The sequence below is a fragment of the Girardinichthys multiradiatus genome, chromosome 11 (assembly GCF_021462225.1).
Source record: "Girardinichthys multiradiatus isolate DD_20200921_A chromosome 11, DD_fGirMul_XY1, whole genome shotgun sequence".
In the NCBI taxonomy this organism is placed as follows: Eukaryota; Metazoa; Chordata; class Actinopteri; order Cyprinodontiformes; family Goodeidae; genus Girardinichthys; species Girardinichthys multiradiatus.
Genome location: NC_061804.1, coordinates 39,043,283 through 39,059,939, shown reverse-complemented (window position 1 = coordinate 39,059,939; position 16,657 = coordinate 39,043,283). Strand labels below are relative to the sequence as shown.

At 40.3% G+C, this 16,657-nt stretch overlaps 1 protein-coding gene across 1 annotated transcript in view; it reads left to right on the top strand.

Annotated features, from left to right (window-relative positions):
- cxadr (CXADR Ig-like cell adhesion molecule) overlaps positions 1 to 16,657 on the top strand; it is a 54,631-nt gene that overhangs the window by 12,636 nt on the left and 25,338 nt on the right. The window lies entirely within an intron of this gene.

The following is a 16,657-nucleotide window of genomic DNA, read 5'->3' as shown; positions in this document are numbered from 1 at the left end:
TGATACATCACAAAGACTTGCTGTCTTGGTCACAGACGTGCACCAACAATTTGTCCTCTTTTGAACTCTGGTATGTCACCCATAATGTTGTGTGCATTTCAATATTTTGAGCAAAACCGTGCTCTTACCCTGCTAATTGAACCTTCACACTCTGCTCTTACTGGTGCAATGTGCAATCAATGAAGACTGGCTACCAGGCTGGTCCAATTTAGCCATGAAACTTCCCACACTAAAATGACAGGTGTTTCATTGTCCAACCTCTGTAAGTAGCCGCTGGTACTGTTAACAAAGCATGGCTAAAAGAAAGCGCTCAAAAGTATGGCTCCACTTTTCAAAATGCGATGCAGATTATGCTCGCTGCAGTATTTGTGACGTGAAGTACAAGGCCAGCGGCGGGAATACTTTTAATCTGAGGAAGCACCTGGTTAAGCAAAAGATTTTTCTCGTCCGCCTCTTTCACCTTTTCAACATAACATTTTTTTGCACAATCTACAGCTTCAACTCCGGCATTCGGCAGCGTTAGCACGCCTGCATCCGTTAGCAGCTCGTCATCTGCAGCCAGCAACATGGGAGAAGAAATGTTTGAAACGAACAATACAAACAGCTGGATGTTGTTTTGATATATTCATTAAAGTTTAAATATTGAGAAATAAATTATAAAAATGTTTAATACTAACGTTTTTTAGATTTTATTACTAAACAAATTAACATTTATTACCACATAAACACACAAAAGTACCGAAAACCTCCATATTGACTGCGTTGCCTGCTTTCCTGAATCAGTATTCATTAACACCGTGTTTCTCTTCCACCATGCTTCTGAGGTCATTACGTATAGGTGTTTATTCCCTCTATAGGTATGACGACTAAGACGTCTGTGCTTCTAGGGGGTAAATAAACACCAGCAAGGTCAACAACCACACCAGACACTTAATTACTGTAGTGCATCTCTCTGCCATGTGAGGAAATCAGCAGCTGGCCCGGTTGCCCTACAGAGAGAACTAAACTGAAAATAACCTGTGGTTGGCTGTTTTATGATGGGCACACCGCTCAGGACTGCACCACCTTAATGACAAGTGCTCCTGTTTTAATAAGCAGGCACACAGACAGGCAGCAGGGTTGGTGGTGTTGCTGCTAAGTTCACAAGGAACCAGCTGTTAAGTGTCTTAATATAGGCCCATGTATAATTCATAGGCACACACAGAGCTTTGTGGCTGACTGGCTTTCTCCAAGGCGCCAATAATTAGAAAAATAGTAAATCCACCACCCAGTCACAGAGATGCTCACAACAACGCAGCTTCCTTTATAAGGTGGACGAGGGCATTGCCTTCATATTTAATTGCTCTGAGACAGATGAGCGTTAAGAAATTATTCACCTGCGACAGCTAGAGCCATAACACACCTCGGTGCTCCAGTTGTCAATGAATGACCTTCGAGAATATAAAAGGATCCTCTTCCTGCCTGCTATATCATCTGACATTTAGCCAAATACAACTGTTTTCAGACACCAGATGTGGCTGAAGTAATAATAAACCCTGAGTTGATTCTATTATTTCAGTCAGTCTTGGATATTGGTCTGACATCATTTAAATTTGTTATGGTGGCTAAATTATTTAAAATCCTCTGACATTTTCAGGTTGACCTTTATCTTTGTTCCCATTCTACCGATAACCTATTATTGAATTTCTGTGTGAAACCCATACCACAGTAGGTGAAAAGCCATTGTGCAACGCCTCAGACCCTTCCAGGGAGATTATCTTGTTGTCAGACTGATCCAAGATGTCCTATAAGCAGTGTTTGGCTGTCTGTCTGGGCTACTGTTGGGTCAGACCTTTTTTAGATGTCATTAGAGTCATGAGGGAGTTGGCTTGTACAGAAGGTTTCAGGCAAAAGCACTTTACTTCAGGTGCCACACCGTAAACACTCAGATGACCTTGCAGAAGCTTTTTTATGGTCTGTTTATTTTTAGTAGAATTTAGGGACAGTTTGGACCTTGATGAAATTCCACACCAGTTTTTCCATTTTTTTCCCTCTACATTTATTATATTATTTGCCAATTTTTCCACAACAGATTATTCATTGCATTTAAGTTTGGACTTTAACTGGGCCATTCTAACATATGAATATGCTTTGATCTAAAGCATTCCTTTGTAGACTGTTTGTTTAGTGTTTTCATCCTTATACTTCTATATCCGCTCTTCAGCCACTAACAGATTTCGCTCAAACATCGCCATGTAACTATCTTTCTGACCGTCAATATTGTGGCACCATCACTGTGCAGGAGTTCTTTTTAACATTCCCAATCACGTCTTTTTAAAGTTGGATGTGGACAAGCCCGGGTGTTTGGAGCTCCGTCCTCATGTTGAGGCTGAGAAGTGTGAGCTGGAGGCATGAATAAACCTAGCAGTCTTGGTTAAGCTATAACAGCAACTGACAGTCTTGCCCTGCAGCTTTCTACAGGGCTTTGCTGCAAAGGTGCGTTTACTCCACCTGGACTCATGAAGCTTTGAGTTAAGAAGAAAGTGTAGCCTTAAAAATATCTGGCCCTTTTCACTGCCAGTGCAGTGTAGAAAGAGAAAGGGGAACGGATTACCCATATTATCTTCTAACAACAACCTTATCTTGATGTCCTGCTGTAGCGTCTGAAACCAAACAGAGGACAGGAAGGGCAGTCTGTGTTGCTGCACTTCCACAAACACCTCATTCTGCCTCTCCCGACTGCTCTGGACAGCATGAGCAGGGTGAATGCGAGAGATCAAATGTTTTAAATGCATTTCAAAAGACATTGACACGTCAGCGGGTATTCCAAAGTGGTTTGGCAGCATATCAGTCTTGCCTGCGTCCTGAAGCAAAATTTTATCACCGGTCAAACATTTTATTTGATGGAATGCACAATGTTCGACTGATAGGCAAACTGTTGATGGCACACTGGAATAAAACACATAGAGGACTTTATTCCACCAATGTACAGAGGTCTGTTATTATGCAATGTCCTTAAGGCAAGAGACCTAAATTTAGCTTGGACCTAAGAGAAAAAGACAGGAGCAAAGCACAGTCATTGACTGCTTCCTGGCCAGTACAGCCGGTAGCTGGACACTTCTCTACACTACATGGAAACAGGGTTACTATGTAGTGTAGGGTTACCAGCCGTTTACAGTGTAAATGTAGCATATGCATTGATAATGTCTTGATGGAGTTGACCTTTTCAGGTTGTCACAGTATTACGACATTCAAACCACTTTAATTCATCATTAAGGAAAATAGTTTTAAGGAAAGCCGTCAGTAAAATGTAGAGACTTGCAAAGCTATAGAACATTGTCACATTTTTGCAAATTACAATTATAAACTTTAATGTAAATGGTAAATGGACTGAACTTATATATCGCTTTTCCAGTCATACAGACCGCTCAAAGCGCTTTACACTGAGCCACATTCACCCAATCGCACTCACTAACGCTCACACATTCATACACCGATACGCAGATCGGTAGGCAACTTGAGGTTAAGTGCCTTGCCCAGGGCCACATCGACATATGGCAGGAGGAAGCTGGAATCAAACCCACAACCTTCTGATTGCAAGACGACTACTCTTCCTACTGAGCCATGTCTTTTTATTGGAATTGTGGGGTGTATAACTGAGCTCCAACTCAGTTATATAGCTGTCCTATACTGTCCTATGCTATAACTGTCTCAAACTAACCCAACATTTCTATTATAACTCTTGACTGTTTAGAGTCATCTTTCTGCTAGGAGGTGAACCTCCACCCCAGTCTCAGGTGTTTTACAGCCTCCAACAGAGTTTCTTTCAGCATTGTCTTGGACTTGGCTCGTTTCAACTTTCAAACTACTCTCACCACTGTCCCTGTTTCTGGTAAAAATACCAGATTCCTACAGCATAATGCTGCCACCACCATGTTTCATAGTGCTGATGATGTAATTAGAATATTATGCAGTATTTGTTTTCCCCCACTCATAGCTTTTTACATGTAGGCCAAGTATTTCAGTTTTGATCTTATGTGACCAGAGCACCTTCTCCCACATGTTTGCTAGGCACCTTTCGTGGGATGTGGTAAACTGCAAACATGTAATGTTTGATAACCTAATCCTGCTTTAAACTCCGCAGCTGTATCCCTGACTGGTCTGCTGTTTTCCTTGGTCTTTAGTGGTTGTTCTCTAATGTTCTCGAACAAACCTCTGAGGTCTGAGGAACAGAACAGCTGGATTTTTACTGAGATTAAATCACACACAGATGAAGTCTATTTACTCATTGACTTTTAAAGGCAATTGGGTGTGCTGGATTTTATCTGCGAGTATCAAAGTAAAGCATCTCTAAATAATAATGCATGCAACACCTTTCAAAAAGTAAAAACATTTGGAAAACCTAATGTTGTTTGCCACCTGAAATCCCAGTAAAATATATTGAAGTGTGTGGTTTTCAACATGAGAAAATGTAAAAACATTTAAAGAGTATACATACTTCAGTAATGCAAGACCCATTTTTTTTTCTGATTCAGTTTAGAAATGTGGAAGGTAATGTGGGATGTGGTCATGTGATGCTTTCATTCCTGGTCAGACATAAATGTCTGTAGGACCAAGGGAGGAACCCAGGAATTCAGCCAGAGCTGTTTCTGCCTGAACTCATGTTTTTTATTTGAATCTGTGCTGCATCTGCATGATCAACTGGCCGCTTAATCTGTTTAGTGGTCTGGCAGTGAACCCTCAATCATTATGTCTCTGTGTTTAGTTTTTCCTCATCAGTCATTTAAGCTGTGCATATTTTCTAAAGCTAAAGTAATGACCTTAGTTGACCAGATCAGTTAGGCAGAAATGTTGGCGATGATTTGTTGCAGCTGGTATGAGGAAGTACTTTGTTATCACAGAGGAAAGCAAGTCAGACTAGACTCTGTTCATTCTCACAGCTTCAGTCAAACATTTAGCCCTCATCAGACTCAGAGATGAACTTACTATACTCCTGAAATTCCAGGATTCTGAATTATTGTTTATCTCTAAGGGGTTTTAACTTATAGTCTCATCTCTTATTTAAAGGAATCTCATACTGTCATATTTGTACTGGTTTGGCCAAAGTCTTATTTGTTTACCTGACATAATCACTGTCCCAGGAACCTTTTCCATGCCTCTTTTATTTAAAAAAGATTTTCTAAATTCCACACTGTAAAACTCACCGATACACAGTTGCCTTCGGATCACGGTTGGCTTTGTGCCCCCGGGCTCAGACAAAGACTGGGGCGCCGATAGGAGTCTGGGTTGTATCAGACGCTTTATTTGTTTTAGGGGTTGGGGGGATAGGATAGGCACCCACCCGTGTTGCAAGAAAGACGCCCCATTGTTATACCCCACTGAGACATGTGGTTTCCATTTCTTCTTTGCCTCACAGTAAACTGCTGGAAGCTCACAAGACAAATATTTGCATTTATTAGATGTTGTTTCTTTAACCGCTCCTCTAAATCCCTGGGTGGTATTAGAAAGGCAATGGTTTAAAAGTTTAAAGATTTTTTTGTCTTTTTTTTTTACTTTCTCAGTTAATGGTTGTAGATTTCATGTTAATCTCTGAAATATTCAAGTTACTTTTACAGTTTGGTTCAATAAATTTGGTTATTATTGAAAAGTTCATTTATTTCAGTAACTCCATCACTAAGTGAATAACATTATTTAGATTTATTCTTCAGAGACTGATGTTTTCCAGTCTTTATTTTTGTTAATAATGACGATTTATAGCATGGCATTTAAAATTAGACCAAAAAAACCTTTTAATGCAGGAATGCATTAATAACAGTTTAAAGGTTATTAAATTCTGACAAACGAGCCTCATCGGGACTTATATCCTAACCTATAGAATCTGACTGTATGTTGGATTTTAAACCTCACCTCATTGAACAGGATTTCAGTTCAGAGTACCCCCAGAACACGTGTCCCGTCTCTTTTGAAGTATTTCTTGAGCCTATCATAGTGCTTTACAGTGTTTATCAATTGCTTGAAAAAATGAGTTGTCTTCTTTACTGATGACGCCGTTTCTGTGGGACATCTTCATCTACTTCATCTTGTCTCATTTACACACCTCATTCGGTACAGTTTGTTCTGTTCTGTTTCCCCCTCATATGATAATATTGGCATATTTGCCATTGTTTCCCCAGAGTAGGCTATCAGCCTGTTATCTGCTAGAGGCTCTGGCGTCTTGCCTATCAGTTCTGTGGCAGAACCAGCCCCCACATTGTCACCAGCTCTGTGTCCCTGGGCTTCAGCAGATCCTGGAGGAGAGGAGCTGTTTTTCATGGTGATGTGCTTAAGCTAGCACAGGTTTGAGATGTAGCATTGTTATTATACTGTTCAAGGGGCTCAAGATATACTCTCTGGCAGGGATGAGGGGTTGCAGTAAGATAAGGATTTATGTTTAAACACATTGAGCCGAAATCATCTCACCCTGCCGTGGTTTAGGTATAGTGGGGATTTATATTGACAAAATAAATATCCCTTTTTTCTGATAAATATATTCTGTTTTAATTATGAACACGAACTACTCAACAATGACAGTCAGAGGCCTGTGCCATAAACAAAGTAGCCTACTGCAGCAGGGCTGTTTGCAAAATGATTCTATAATCTTCATCATCCTCTACAGCGTTTTAAAAGCTAAACATTTATTTCCCTCAAAGTAGATTCAAACCTTTTAAAGTTATGACCCAAATCACAATAACTGCTTCATTTAAAAAACATCGGTATATATATGGACATGCGCCTTCTGTAATTCTTTGTTGAATGTTCTGCTCTTGTTTTTAGTGGGTTTTGACTTGCAATTGTCCTTTTCTTCAGCAAGAATGTCACTTCATTCTGGTAGAATATAGTTTTCACTAGGGATGTAACAAATGTCAGGATATTAAAACATCACAGTATTTCTCGTTGAGTTGACCACCATCTCGTGAGGACTAGCCAGTTCCAGTCAGCATGGTTTCTCCTCATCAAGTTGGAATAGAAGATCCTACTACTACTACTCCTAAATCATTTGTTTGGCAGCATTTTGGGCTTCCAGTAGAAACGATAAATGCCGACAGAGAGACAGACGAGACACGAACAATATGTAAGCACTGCAAAAAAATATAAGCATACACTGGGGCTAACACTAGCACAGTGCAAAGGCCCCTTCAGAACCACCACATGACCATGCTTAAATCAGCAGCACCTGCCCAGACAATACTGTAAGGATAGACAAGGCTGAAAAATGCCTTAGCACCTCAGCGATCTTTGAAGTGAATTTGAATAGCTCAGACTGAATTTGTATTTGTGTAATTTGAAATTAAATGCATTGGTTTGAAAATGAATTTTACTAAACTGAAACTGAATTTTATGGTTTGAAGCTGAATTAATTTGCTTTTAAAATGTATTTCATTGTATTAAAAATTCAGTTTGACTAATTTCACTTTCAGGTCTGTAATTCAATTTCAGTTCCAAAATTCAGTTTTTTTGTGTTACACATCCAGGGCCTTGAGGATAGCCACAGATTAATTAAACACAGATTCATCAATTTACGTTTTACATCAGGTTAAACTTCCTTTATGGCATGTTGAGCTGCAGCAGTGCAGCATACATGAGCTTGGCGGATGTCAATCACCAAGACAAATGAGCATCTATAAGAAGCGTCATGTAAACAAATGATGGTCAAACAGCAACACTTATGCTACCTGTAGCTATTAGCTAACCATGCCAGATTAGCATAGTGTGCCGCTGGTGTTACATCGGTCTGCGTTTCTCTTGCCCTTACCTTAGCGTAACTTCTGTTGCCTAGCAACCTTGTTAGCGTGAAGCGCAGAGTTGTGAAGCCGAACACATGGAGCCTAAAGGTTAATAACGCTGTCTCTACTGTAAATAACTAAACGGTTTTTATTACCCTTTTAGATATTGCTGATGGCTTATAATGGTGTTTTGTTTTAAAATGTTATTGTTTTATGATCTTGTTCATTATTCAGCCATTTAAAATGTTGAAAATATTGTTTGTGTTCATAGATATAAAAATCTAACACTAGATAAAATACATTGATGACAAATACCATTTGTTTAATTTATTTGTCAAGCTTTCAACAACTTACACACTAACATATTAACTTTAGGAACAAAGTTTAAATCAGTTTATTTGCAGAGCATAATTATTATTATTATTGTAAATAAACCAAACATTAATATTAAATTTTATCTGACTGAATTATATCTATTTAACTTCCACCCATTGGAGATACCCAGCGGGATTTTGAAAACAATGTGCTGGGAGTCAGCTGTTCTCTCGGGGTTTAGCGCACCTCAACCACCCGGTCAGCTGACAGCTGGCGAGCCGCCTGGTTGGGCAGCTGAGGAACACATCGGCGTAATTAAGCGATATCTTGATAAACTGATCAGATATTTTAGGTTTACACAACTACATTCTCGTCTGAAAACATTGTAAAAGTTCAGTTGTTTCACAGAATGCACAATATATCCAATTTTATTCACAGTTTTTCTCTCTCCTCCGGCCTTTGCTACTTCCGTTTGGACAATCTACTTCGACCCGCAATGAATCATGGGATAGGGTGGGCCATGGAAGACACACCGAACCCATCCTTCAAATCTGGGGAAAAGAAGGACGCATTTGTTGGAACCTTGGAGATTGGACAGCATTCGTCGCCTCATCCAGGACGTTATCGACCTACAAATGCGTCCTTCAAACGATGCAGTCCTGAATTTGGACACAGCAATAGTGAATGACATCCGTGAATCAGTAAATCTGTGTTTGATTAATCTCTAGCTTCAAGAACCGGGATGTGTGACACAAAAAACTGAAGTTTGGAACTGAAATTGAATATCAGACCTGAAAGTGAAAGTAATCAAACTGAATTTTCAAAACAAAGCAAAGCAAATTCAGTTTTAAACCATTATATTCAGTTTCAGTTTAGTGAAATTCATTTTCAAACCAATGTATTTAATTTCAAATTACACAAATTCAAATTCAGTTTCTGATGGCACAAGTTTCTTCCCATATTTTTTATGTGAATCAGGACTAGCTGGGGCTAATTAATCACCGCTTAAGGAAACCGATCTTAACTATTCCAAAAAAAAAAAATGACTACTTAGTTCATTAAAAACAAATGGTTGTCACAGGATTGGACAAAAGTAATAATGAATGATATTCTGCATCTGTATTCATCATCAATGGGAATTCTCCAAATTGCAAAACCACAATCATTGTTTTGGAGGAGATTGTACATATTCACCAACCAAGTGATTGGAGCAAAATCACCAGCAGCAGACTCTCTGATAGGAACCAACTTATACAGGTCCTTCTCAAAATATTAGCATATTGTGATAAAGTTCATTATTTTCCATAATGTCATGATGAAAATTTAACATTCATATATTTTAGATTCATTGCACACTAACTGAAATATTTCAGGTCTTTTATTGTCTTAATATGGATGATTGTGGCATACAGCTCATGAAAACCCAAAATTCCTATCTCACAAAATTAGCATATTTCATCCAACCAATAAAAGAAAAGTGTTTTTAATACAAAAAACGTCAACCTTCAAATAATCATGTACAGTTATGCACTCAATACTTGGTCGGGAATCCTTTTGCAGAAATGACTGCTTCAATGCGGCGTGGCATGGAGGCAACCAGCCTGTGGCACTGCTGAGGTCTTATGGAGGCCCAGGATGCTTCAATAGCGTCCTTTAGCTCATCCAGAGTGTTGGGTCTTAAGTCTCTCAACGTTCTCTTCACAATATCCCACAGATTCTCTATGGGGTTCAGGTCAGGAGAGTTGGCAGGCCAATTGAGCACAGTGATACCATGGTCAGTAAACCATTTACCAGTGGTTTTGGCACTGTGAGCAGGTGCCAGGTCGTGCTGAAAAATGAAATCTTCATCTCCATAAAGCTTTTCAGTAGATGGAAGCATGAAGTGCTCCAAAATCTCCTGATAGCTAGCTGCATTGACCCTGCCCTTGATAAAACACAGTGGACCAACACCAGCAGCTGACACGGCACCCCAGACCATCACTGACTGTAGGTACTTGACACCGGACTTCTGGCATTTTGGCATTTCCTTCTCCCCAGTCTTCCTCCAGACTCTGGCACCTTGATTTCCGAATGACATGCAGAATTTGGTTTCATCCGAAAAAAGTACTTTGGACCACTGAGCAACAGTCAGTGCTGCTTCTCTGTAGCCCAGGTCAGGCGCTTCTGCCGCTGTTTCTTGTTCAAAAGTGGCTTGACCTGGGGTATGCGGCACATGTAGCCCATTTCCTGCACACGCCTGTGCACCGTGGCTATGGATGTTTCTACTCCAGACTCAGTCCACTGCTTCCGCAGGTCCCCCAAGGTCTGGAATCGGCCCTTCTCCACAATCTTCCTCAGGGTCCGGTCACCTCTTCTCGTTGTGCAGCGTTTTCTGCCACACTTTTTCCTTCCCACAGACTTCCCACTGAGGTGCCTTGATACAGCACTCTGGGAACAGCCTATTCGTTCAGAAATTTCTTTCTGTGTCTTACCCTCTTGCTTGAGGGTGTCAATAGTGGCCTTCTGGACAGCAGTCAGGTCGGCAGTCTTACCCATGATTGGGGTTTTGAGTGATGAACCAGGCTGGGAGTTTTAAAGGCCTCAGGAATCTTTTGCAGGTGTTTAGATTTAACTCGTTGATTCAGATGATTAGGTTCATAGCTCGTTTAGAGACCCTTTTAATGATATGCTAATTTTGTGAGATAGGAATTTTGGGTTTTCATGAGCTGTATGCCAGAATCATCCGTATTAAGACAATAAATGACCTGAAATATTTCAGTTAGTGTGCAATGAATCTAAAATATATGAATGTTAAATTTTCATCATTACATTATGGAAAATAATGAACTTTATCACAATATGCTAATATTTTGAGAAGGACCTGTACTTATTAGCTCTTGATTGTGGAGTGCACAACAATAGTGCGACTGTCTGTTATTTGTTTGGGAAGCCATTTGGTCTTCCCAGTGCGACAGTCATGTCTTCTTACAGGTCTTACTTTTGAATCTGACCTGTTTGTCTGAAAATTAGGATTTCTACAAACAGTAACACTATGATTGGTTAGTGTGGTGGTTATTTCAGACAGTCTGAAGGTGTTTTGTTGTGGCACCATCTTTTAAAGCATAACAAATTTCCACAAAGTTGGCAGATTGGGCTGAGTTGTCCAGCAACCTCCCTCTGCATGACACTTATAATTTAAACTGCGCAATTCTGTCAGATTTGAAAGTGACAGTGGCGTAGCAGAAGATCGACATATTAAAAGACACAAGCAAAACCTGAAATATAATTTCAAACCAGTTCATCCAAATGTGGAAAATCACATTTAAGGGTCTGTACACCTCAACGTTTTGCAGAACAGCACAAGCCAAAATGATGTCAGGCTTTCTCAGGGACGTACAGCAGAGGCCGTCTGGTGAATTTAGCACAAGCCCATCTCCTTCGGAAACCCAAAGCAACGCTCCACAGTGGCTCGTATTTGAATAAGCACTTCCCTGATCTCCCACTGAAATGTCTCCGTGTCCAAAACACAGCATCAGTACTGCTATAAATTAGAAGCACAGGATCTGCTTCCCTAAATGTGGTTCAAGATGCCTTAGGAGACAAAATCAACTTAAGCCCTGTACGTACTCTGCAAGAACCAATAAATTTGTTCTCCCTGCCAGGGCTGGGAGAAATGAATGACATCATTCTTGATGTCCTGGGTTGAGTTCTTGCTGCTTGTTCCTGATATGTTATCTGGACCAAATTTGTTTTCTGACAACTATAATTTGATTGGTCAGAAATGTCAAGTGGGCATGGGTAATGTGGGAAGGTAAAATAGTTTTTTAGCCCTGTGAAGACTTCCAAAGAGTTCTGTTTGAGTTTCTCATTAGATGTGAAATGCCTTGGCCAGAACGGGCTCTGTTCTTAATTCTGCCTCTTCAAGTAAACGCACAAATGTGTCTTACTGAGCATATGCACCCTTTAATGACAACTGATCACTCTGCATAAACAAATGGTTTAGTCCAGGAAACACTGCTCATGTGCACAATTACACACGAGAGACCCACAGCTGCAGACTCTTTAAATCTGTCTACATGCTGCTCAAGATCCTAAATATTACCCAAGCAGTCAGCTTACCTGCAGCAAACACACAACTTTATGCAGCCTGTGGTACATTACCTCATCAGCCTCTTCCCTTCCAAGTTACTTGATAAACAAAACAAATGACTACCCAAACCAAAAATCACGTTCTTGCTGTATTATTGCTCATTAGTATGGACTAATAATTCTTCAATACAGCTTGAAGTCCTCCCTGGCTTAAACTTGTGTACATGTTCTATGGCTTGGTGTGGGATTGAAGTATCCTGCACTGACGTCCAAATCGGTACATCCCAAAATAAGCATGAGAAGGACCATACACCCATTTTTCTGCTGTATTCATATTTGATACTTGAGGCTATTAACCTTTATTGGTTTGAGTAGCTTTAGAACTATCCATAATAACTGATTAAAATCTGCTTTATTTTATGGCCGTAACCGAGCATGTCAGCTCTGAGCTCAGTCATTTAGAGTCCCGGTAATTAAAACGTGATCATTCATTATAAAATAACTCCCTCTCCCTCTTCTTTCTCGCTGTATTCCCACAGTTGTTTAAAGACTTTAGTTTTTCTTTTGCGATGGCAGGATTCCAAATCAACTGAAACATATCTCAGAGTGGCTTTCTTTCTTTCTAACCAAATAAAAGGATTTTCTGTTAAGCAAGTCCTTTCATAAGCCTTTAAGCAATTACAGTAGGGTTACAGCTACAATTGATGTTTATGAATTTAAATTGGATGTTGTGGACATGCACAGACATGGCAATAACCACATCCTCCAGGGGCCATACTAAAAGCTGTCCAGTGCTCAGGCAACGGTGTAAAGTGCCAGTCATTAATCATTCCCTTCATCATTTAATGTTCAATTATGTCAAAACAGCCTTCAGGTCCTCCGCACTGGGGATTGATGGATGCTCTGTGTGGCAAGTGGAGCTCTCAGGCTGCATTATAACACGATCAGTATGGTTCAACAATCCCAGCTCTCTGCTACATTAAATACACGGCAGCCGAGCTACCTCTCTGGGCACCCACCTCGCCTCAAATTGAACGGTTCCAGTGGGAGCACTATGGCCAGCGTTCAGAGCGATCTTTCAGACCGGCAACCAAGTTAAGGCGATATCCTTTGTTGTGCCGGAAATAATTGATGTTCCTCAGCACGGTCAGAGGGATTGGCTTGCCCATGTTTGATTTGGAGTCTGGCTGTGCTGCGTAATTTGCTCATTCCATAGCCCCACACACTGCAGAGTTACTGTAATAAATCACTAATGTTCATTCCAACGTTCTTGCAGATCCAGAAAAATGTGACTCCTTCATCCAAAACTCCACCACTGCGGTTTGTATTTCAGCTTTGGAGTTTTCTGTTCTCCCCTACTGAATAGAACACTATTTTCAAAGATTTATTCCATATGTTTCTGCTTTATAGGCCCAAGATTATTGCACTTGCTGGGTAATGCATAAAAGATGGTACTTCATGTGTGCCCATCTCTTTACCTGGAACCATCTCCTCTACTTCAGTGATAATACATTTCCCTATTTTCAGCTGATTGGCTGAAATACTTTGAAGTTGACTGATGGTGAACTAAAGCTGTCAGAGCCTCTGAAGCATGCAGTAGACCAAATGCGTAGTTTTAACAGGATTAAGGCTATGCAAAGCATGAAGAAGGTAAATAGAAGTAAATCCCAGTGCAGTGTAATTCACCTCTTTCACCTAGCCAGGCTTTTTCTGTCACTGTTGTTGTCTTATGAGCCTGAAATAGCTGCTGCCTTTATCTCCCCATGGTAAGAGTTGGTGTTCTAGGCTTCAGAAGAAGCTTATCATCCACCATGGTCTCAGCCAGCGCTTTGAGGGTCTTGGGCTTTGGGTTAACAGAGGTTAACTTGTGGGAACTGTAAGGTTTATTAATAGTACCTGCTGATCTTCGTAACACACAGCTTTGCTTTGTCTGTAGAACATTGAACAGTAAACACTTAACTGACCACACCCTTGCTTTGAAACCAGTGTACACGTCCAAATATCTCATCTCATCTCTAAGGTTGCTTTGTTGTTTAAAGCAGCTGCGACCCAACTGTGCCTATAATCTGCACATTAGCAAACCTTCTCTTAGTTATTTTCACATGTTAAAGGAAAAAGAGGGTTGTTAGAAATAACAACAGATAGATTAAAATCAGGTAATATGTGTGTATTTGTAGTACATACATATTAATATTGATATTGTGTAATAACCTTCTTCCAAAAATATCTGAATATGTTTTCCTTATTACGGAGGCCAATGCCGAACTGTTTATAAAGGCATTTCTCTAAAGGTGACTGTGTGAATGATGCTAGTGTTCACATGGTTTCCCTTAGGGTAAGTCTATAAAGCTGGAGAGCCTGTTGACTTCAACAAATGCATTTGAAATGAGACGTAGATTCCCTTTTCATCCGTCCCCCTTTCTGTGTCCTTCTACTTAACTTCTTTCTCCTGCTCCTCACCTCCTTCACTGTCTATCTACGTCTTTCTCTCCCTCCGTCACTCTGCCTCTTAAGCACCACAGCAACCTTCTCTGAGGGATTGGTTGCCAGGAGACAGGATTCTCTCCCTATTGTATGCTGACAAAGGTGGATGGGGTGGGTGGTGGGGATACAATCAGCATGCCCGCAGAGAATTGGAGGCCAGGAGACTCGCACTCCACAGTCCCAGTTGTGTTAAAGAGGAGGAGGACGGGCCGGAAGGGACAAAGAGGCTGAGATTGAGTGAGAAAGGGCAGAGCGTAGTGTAGACTGGAGCATGCTGACGCTCTAAATTCCTTGAGCCTATTCCAGATTAGTATTCCACTCCCAGTGATCATGCTGGTTGTGCTGTGTCACAGTGTGATGGAGACTGGAGGCAAATGGTGATTCAGAGAACCACAGCCAGATGGGATTAGTTATTATAACAAACTTTTTAATTAGCCTGCGTGACCCCACCCCCACTGCCCTCCAACCTTACAGCTCAGCTCCTGCTCTGCAGAGTGCAGACACACACACACACACACATATGTATATGTATATATACATATACATATACATATACTGGCATGCATTTTAGTTTACCTACAGACACTAAGCTCCATGAAATAAAGGAGTGTGTCTGGTATGCATGCTCGGCTGCATTTACTAGCAATCCATTTTTCATTTTTCCTTGTTTTCCTTGGACTGAAATGATGGCCTCTCTTATCAGTCCATTATATTCACTTAGAGCTAGAAGGCCAGTTTACCCTGGTGTCATTACTCTAAATAAAGATTGCTTTCCCCATAAATAAACCACTGGTTGTATGCAGCAGCCTCGCATCGCTGCGTACTTTGGATCATTTATCCGTCTGAGTAACATCCTGCAGGCTTCCCACACTGTTCACAGAATGTGCCGATAGTTACTGATTAACATCGTGACCTACTTTCTGTTAGCACATCAACAGGATTGATTGTAGATTTTTATAACGATAAGAAATCAGTGGTAGATTTCTCCGGTCAATTATTCTAAGGAGTATATTTCTGAAAGTTTCTTCAACACAAACATAATCAAATGTGCTGTTTCTAAACATGAGCTTTTAGGTGTGGTTTTTTGCAGCTGCTTTATTATTGTTGGTGGTTTGTGAAAACTCCCAAATACAAATATCCGTGCAATTAAATAATATTTTTTTTATGTTTCAATAATATTTCTTTAACTGTCTTTACCTGGGGTTGAATGCTGGAATAAACTTCAGCCGCAGGTGTTGGGAATAATAAATGTGTTCATTTTTATAGATGCCCTTCCAATGTTACTTGTTTGGTCGTAGGCCAGGATGTTTTTAGATCTTCTATCAGTTTGCACTTGCAGAGGCTTTCCGAAGTATTCATACCCCTTGAACTTTCCCACATTTTGCCACATGACAGCCAGAAACGTCAGTTTATTTTATTATGATTTTAGGTGATAGACCAACACAAGGTAGCAATAATTGTGAAGTGAAGAGAATTTATATAGTTTTTCTTACAAATGGATTTTTTTCACAAACTGGCTTGCATTTATATTCTACCCACTAATACCCCTAAATAAAACTCAGTGCAACCAAATATCTTCAGAAGTCAATTAATTAATAAATAGTCTACCTGTGTGTAATTTAATCTCCGTATGAATGGAACTGTCTTGTGAAGGCCTCAGAGGTTGGTTAGAGAACATTAATGAACAACCACCATCATGAAGATGAAGGAACGCAGCAGACGAGTCGAGGAGAACGTCCTGAAGACGTTTAGAACACTAGATGCTCCGATCTAGTTTAATGCTTCCAACACCGATTGCCCATGAGTGCTGATCACTTATACTGATCACATTGATTGGCTGTACATTTTTTGATGTAGTTCCAAGCGCCACGTTATGTGGAAAAAAGATACCATAAAATCGCATTTATTAATTCTAATTTAAGTCTTATTTAAACAAAACACGTTTATACTTGCTGGTTGAGTTGACGCTGAACATGCATCCCAAGCAATGGTGGAAATGTTTAGATCAAAGCATATTTGTGTGTTTTAATGGCCTAGTTAAAACCCAG